The 6,453-nt window shown below is 50.1% G+C and overlaps 1 long non-coding RNA gene across 1 annotated transcript; it reads right to left on the reverse strand.

The window, feature by feature from the left end:
- Nucleotides 1-405: 405 nt before the first annotated feature.
- Nucleotides 406-899, reverse strand: LOC109309579. Its single transcript, XR_002100979.1, has 2 exons — nt 639-899; nt 406-545 (listed from the first exon to the last, which is right to left on the reverse strand). It is a non-coding gene; the product is annotated as an uncharacterized LOC109309579 (long non-coding RNA).
- Between the last annotated feature and the right edge of the window lie 5,554 nt (nt 900-6,453).

Raw genomic sequence — 6,453 nt, forward strand, 5'->3', positions numbered from 1 at the left:
TCCATTAAGGATGGCCTCTTTAATAAGCTTTTCTAAGATCTTTCCCAGGATAGAAGTCAGGCTGATCAGCTGCTGAGAGATCCCCACCCCTATTGGCCATCGGCCGCTGGTGACCACCCCCGCCCCAGTATTACGAGGCACCAGTCGCCCATACCTAACAAGTTTTTTTAGCTCTGGATGCTGTGCTTTGAATCTCCTGATGCCTGTTCATTTAAATTCTCCATAAAAAAATTTCAAATGAAGATTATTCCCCTTTAAAAATATTGAAACCAAACACATAAATAATTCCAGAATGTTTCAGACCCAGCCAAAGATTGTCTCGGGGCAAACCAAAATTGATGAGTAACTTTTACATTAATAATATGAGCACTGTCCTTCCTCGTGGATGCATCCATTGTAAATGAACCTTGGTGGGCATAGCCCAAGCTACTGAAGGTGAACAAACAGGCCATTGGAAGTGAACATGTGGTTGGTGCTTCATGGGAATGCTAAGGGCTTGATTTTGAACAGTGGCTGCTCAGTCTTGCACATTTCAAGCTGAACACCTAAGAAGTTGAGAGGTTCAAGATCCCTAAACACTTTAAAAAAATCTTTACCTTACTATTGAAAGATTAGGCACAAACTACATTTATACCCACATTAAGAGTTGATTTCAATGTTAAAGAGATGTCAAGTGGCCTCCATGTACATGAAAATTTAGGCACTTAAGTCTTCCTCTGTAATTTGCATTTCAATTTTAAACAGGTGCCACAGCATGCTGGCAACTCCCAGAAGCACTCAGTACAAAAGCAGTGCCTTTTTTATATTGTCAAGATGCCCTTCTTTATCAGGCAACTCACAAATGCTGAACATAATTAAAACTCATTTTTAAAGCCATTTCACTATGGTCCAGACCCAGCAAACCTGTCAAAGAAAAAAGGGCAAATCCAGGGAGGATATCTGAGTTACAGATTATGGATAGAATATTTCACAGCATCTATTTTCCATTTTCCAAAACACACTTTAGGAAGCAGGAGCCTGAGCTTTGTTAATCTTTTGAAATTATTTTCTTGACAGCTTTTTGCTCACACTTTTCCTGGACAACTTGTGCATTCCTCTTTATTCTGTTACTGTAGCGAATCACTATGTGTTCGGACAGATTCATACACACGTGGAATAGTGGGAACCACTGTGGTTGCCCGAACTTGAATTCCATAGCTAGACCCTAAACTGGCAAAACATTTAACACATGCTTCCCTTTGAACACACGGGGAGCTGGGCCAGCATGAATGCAACTAACTTGTGTTTAAACTTAAGCTTGACCTAAATACTTTGTTCAGTCAAGACTCTAATACAATACTATATCACCTACAGTACCACTGCAATTCTCCACATAATGTTCTAATTCTTTTTCATGTCATGTAGTAAAAAGGCATTACTTCAGAGGCACAGATAACCTGTACATTCAAAAAGTTTAAATCATAGCCCTCAGAGAGTTACATCAAGTGATTCAAAATAACCTCGTGATCCCTTGATCTTTGATGATAGCATCTCTGCAGAATATTGGTTGGCTCTGGTCATGTGGCGAGTTTGAGGGCATGAGCTCTCCTTGATTACAACAGAGGTATTTGTAAAACCATCATATGCTAAACAGCTTTAACACATCATGATATTTTGCATTCCAAGGTCTCCTTTCATCACTGAATCTAATCATGTACTTTATTCCTCACAGCCCAGACAGACAGGTAAATACAAGCAACCTGGTCTCTCACAGGAAGGAATGAAAACCTCATTAAACCGTGTGAGTTGGGACATTAGATTAGCAGGACAAGGTGTTTCACTCCCCCTCACTCGGTAGAGTAATATTTACCTTTATACTCGATGTGGTATTTCTCTTGCCAAAGAATATTTGCATATATTTATAAATCAGGGGGAGTAAATCTAAAGCTAGGTTAAGAGATTGAACTGTTTTTCAGGAGGCGCATTTACAAGAGACACTTTACTATGCACTAGACTAATCTACTGTGTAGTAAAGTGTCACTATTTAACAATGTACTAGGGTACTGCACAGTAAAATAGGAAGTTTTTTACTTCAGGTGTATTTTCTACTACCTGAAAATACAGGTAGTAGATTTATTGTGTATTAGCTAAAGCACATTAGCATGTATAGATGCTGACTGGGAGCAAATTAGCCACCACCAGGGGGCCAGCCTCCTGCCAGTGGCAGAGCAACATGGCTGTGAGTCCCTCCAGCCATGGGGCAGCAGTGGCTCTTTAGCAGTCCCTGTCTGGCCTTTAGTCCCCTGGGGCCTAGGCCAGCTGTTCCCTATCCCTGACCACTGTATGTTGCTGTAGTGAACATGCCCTGGTTTCAGCAGCCCTGCAGAGCCCTGGCCTGACTCCCAAGCTTCTAGTGGCTTCTCCCTGGCCCCTAGGCACCATGCCTTTGCACTGTGTTTGGCCTCTCAGAACCTGTGCCTGAAGCTGCCTGGCCTCTAGGCACCATGCCCCTCGCCTCCTATATCAGGATGCCTCTCTGAAGAGGCTCGCTGTGGGGTGGGGGCATCAGCTGCTCTGTGTCCCAGACAGGCAGAAGACCCTCCCCCTCAACCTGCCCAGTGTGGGCCTGTCACCATAGGAGCAAACTGCCTGGCCTGAAGGAGAAGGTGGGAAGATGCTCTGGAGCAGCCACAGCAGCTGCTGCCAGGAGCCAGCCCTGGGTTGGCTTGGGTAGGGGATCAGAATGGCAGGATACCTGTGGCAAGTCCTTTGGTTTGAGGCCAGGCACCACACAGCCCCTTGGTGTAGTGTATGTTATCTCTGAAATGTTGCAAACTCTCTCAAAGAGCCTCTCTGTCCTTGCTCTGAAGGTCTATCAGGCACACGGGGGAGAAGCACCAGCTGCCACCAGGGATGCTGCCACCATCGGCTGGTGCCTTCCACGTGCACCACCTCCGCCAGCAGTGTACTCAAGATTGCACCCTGCTGCTAGACTGGGTGGTTACCATGGCAGAGAAGTGGCTTACAGACTCATGGGCCTGGCATGCCAAGGACTTGAAGTGTAAGCAGGAGAAGAAGCAGAAAGACTGTGCATTCTGGAACAGGCTCCTCGCTCATGAGGAGAGGCACATTTCCCTCGAGAGAATGCTGGATGCTCAGGAGTGGCAGGCCACCATGGTAGTTCAGGCAGTGGGGGCCACAGAGGAGGACCCGGAGTGCTCCATACCATCCTGGCCCTGACAATCTCCTTCATGCTGCCTGCTGCCCAGCTCTTGGCCCTGGCCCTACCTGCCATCTGGCAGCCACCCTGCAGTGGACATGGGAGGAGGTCCAGCAGCATGAGGGAGTGTGTTGTTTTGGAGGGAAATAAGGATTGTTCATCGGAAACTGTCCAGAGACTCTTGGGGATGCATTGTAGGCCTGGGGTCTCTGGGCAGCTGCGAAGGTGCCCTACTGCGGGGGGGTGGGAGAGATGGTCTGCCACTGCTAGGGGGGAGGGCAGAAAGCATCCAAGGTCTACTTGCCACAGGCTTCCAAGGCACTGTCCCCCACCAGGTTGAGCTTGTACCCCCCAGAGACCTCTTCCAGGCTGAGCCCAGCCCTTCACCCTCCCCAGAGCCCCCTGGCACTTGAGCAGCTATAGCCAGAGGCTGCAGCTCCCCCTGGCTGCTGCAGGAGATCAGAGCAGGGTAGGAGAAGGAGTGGATCTCTTTAATTCTATAAGAAGCAAATCTACTGCACAGCAAATTAGCTTACTGCATGGTTAGTTTACTACCAGCAAATGCAGGTAATAAATTAATTGCATAGTAGGTACTGCACAGTAGTGCATATGTAGACTGACCAGGAGCAAATTTGCTCCTGGTAAGCCACACCACCAGGGGGCCAGCCTCAGGCCTGCCCAAGAGCCATGGGGCAGGGAGTTTCTCCAGCCCCATAGTTGAGATGGCTCTGTGCCTGCTTCAGCCTTGGCTTTAAACCCCTTGCCTGACCCCAGGCTCTGTACTACCTGCTGCCTGTCCCTGGCCATTGTGTCACAGAGCAGTGGCCCTGTGGCAGCCACAGCAGCATGCCCGGTGGACTTGAGCTAAGGTACAGTGCCACCTGCAGTGGCCAGAGCCCCCTACCCCTGCACCCACTCTCAGTCCCCTGGCAACTGGGTCCCCCATGTGGGCCACTCCCCACCATTTATCCAAGCCCATGATGGAGGAGGGGAAGCCCTCACCCCCAAGAGAGCCCCCACCCCACTGGCCTCACCATGGCATCTGCACCTGCAGTGCTGCAGTCAAAGGCCAGGGTGCTGGGCACCTGTCCCCAGGATCTACCCCATAGGCCCCTCTACCCCACTGTCCCCCACCCCAGGAGGGGACACAGTTCAATGTAAAAAGTTCACACAGGGAAGAGTATTATTGTTGGCAGGCAGCAGCATTGGTTGGGGAGGTCTGTCCTTGGGGAGGGAGTCTGGGAGGAAACCTGTGATTGAGGAGGGAGGGAGGGGCAGAGTCTGTGTTTGTGGAAGGAAATAAAGATTTTTGCTGAAAACTGTCCACAGTGAGTGTGTTGTTGGGGGCATGTGGTGAGCCTGTGGTCCATAGACAGACAGACAGGTATCCTACATCAGGAGGTACAAGAAGAGGTGGTCCACCAGCGTCTCTTGCACACAGGGCCCCTGGCCCCCACTGTCAGGTGTGTGACTTGCCCAGGCCTCGGTGGCAGAGGGCCATTGCTGTCACTGCCACTGCAGCTGGCACTCCCACTGCCAGGTGTCAGCCACCTACTACTCCTCTTCCACCCACACCTCATGGAAGAGCTCCCCCAGGCCTCAAAGATGTTATGCAGCACATAATCTGCAATGATAAACTGGGGGATGTTGGCCTCCATAACCTCAAGGCAGGTAGTAAGGGTGGGTCAGCTCCCCTTCAGGTGGCCAGAGGTGCATCCACCACCATATCCAGGTGGTTGTTGACCCAGACCATGGTGTGGACTAGCACATCCTGGAGGATACCACAGACCTCCAGGCCAGGTTTGCCAGTGGTCACCTTGTCCACCCCAAAGAGGTTATTGATATACTCCAAGCCGGTGTATATGGTGACCTTGAGGAGGGTAATAGCCACACAGGTATCTGTGGGAAGAAGCAGAGAGATGCTGGTGGGCTGACGCTCCAGGTGCAGGCTGAGCTGGTCGAGTAGCACCTGGAGTATGAGCCAGTTCATCCAGGAGTCCACTCACTGATCGTCGTCCCAGGTGCACTGGGCAAAGAGGAGCCACCAGTCCTGTCTGGCATGGCAGGCCCACCTGTGGTGGGACTAGAGCCTCAGAAGCTCATGGACAGCACCCATGGTGGCATCCTTGTGGGCATCACTGGCACCCCTGCAGGGGTCCAGGTGGTGGTCCAGGGGCTGGTAGGTGACAGCCTGGGGGTAGCGGGCCACAGGCGGGGCGGTGAGCCTGGCCACATGGTTGTGAAACACAGTGGAGACAGACAGGGTGGAGGCTGACCTAGGCCAGGCTATGGTCACTGCGGTTGTGAAGTACAGTGAGCGCAGCAGCAAGCAGAAGCCTGTGGTGCAGGTTCTTGCTGCTAGGGCCTGGGTGTGGAGCACCCATTGCATGCTGAGCACAGACTATGCAGACATTGTCATAGAGGACTGTGCAAGAATGCTGTAGACTGCTCTGGACCAGAAAAGCATGTGGCAGGGGACCACTGCATGGGGCTGCCTTTTAAAGACTAGCCATGGCACTCCAGTAGCTGTGGCCAGAGCTTATAGGTCCCCCTAGCTGCTGCAGGGGGAGCATCAGAGCAGGGCAGGGGGAAGCCTGGATCAGCCAACTCCCATAAGCAGCAAAGCTATTTCCAAGAGGCTGCATGTGTAGACACACCTTCCCAGGACTGGTTTACTGCACAGTAAATTATTGCACAGTAAGCCTAAATAGTATTAATTGCACATGTAGATGTGCCCAGAAGAAATAACTGGTGAGAGAAGTGGCAATTCCAAACAGACCAATGATCCCTGTTTATGAACAATAAACTGGTGAGGTATTCAGGGGGATTAAGAAATGTTCTTTTCATGAACTGTCTGTCTTCCAACTCTTCCAAACTCCACTCCTTTTGTTCTAAACTAACAGGGATGGTACCATGAAATGCTAACTGCCCCCAGGAGAGAATGTGAGAGCCTAGTACCAAGCTGTCTTAATTCCCTTATTCTAAATATGTAAAAAAACTGCACCACACCTCATAGCTGTGCAGGTGATGACTAGACACTTCTTTACACCTCAGAAAGATGATCTGTTACCATCCATAGAACATCCTCCACTTCAACCACAAGATAAAAGCTGGCAGTACTGAGTGAACTTCTCTGGCCTGTGCTGTGCAATGAGTTAGCCTAGATGATCATCTGCTGGCCTTGAAAGATCTGGGATGTATCCCTGTCCTCCTCAAGATTCCAGTTAGAAGTCTTAAAGTGTAAACAAACAAAT

Source organism: Crocodylus porosus, unplaced genomic scaffold (genome assembly GCF_001723895.1).
Source record: "Crocodylus porosus isolate Cpor-Errol unplaced genomic scaffold, CroPor_comp1, whole genome shotgun sequence".
NCBI classification, from domain to species: Eukaryota; Metazoa; Chordata; order Crocodylia; family Crocodylidae; genus Crocodylus; species Crocodylus porosus.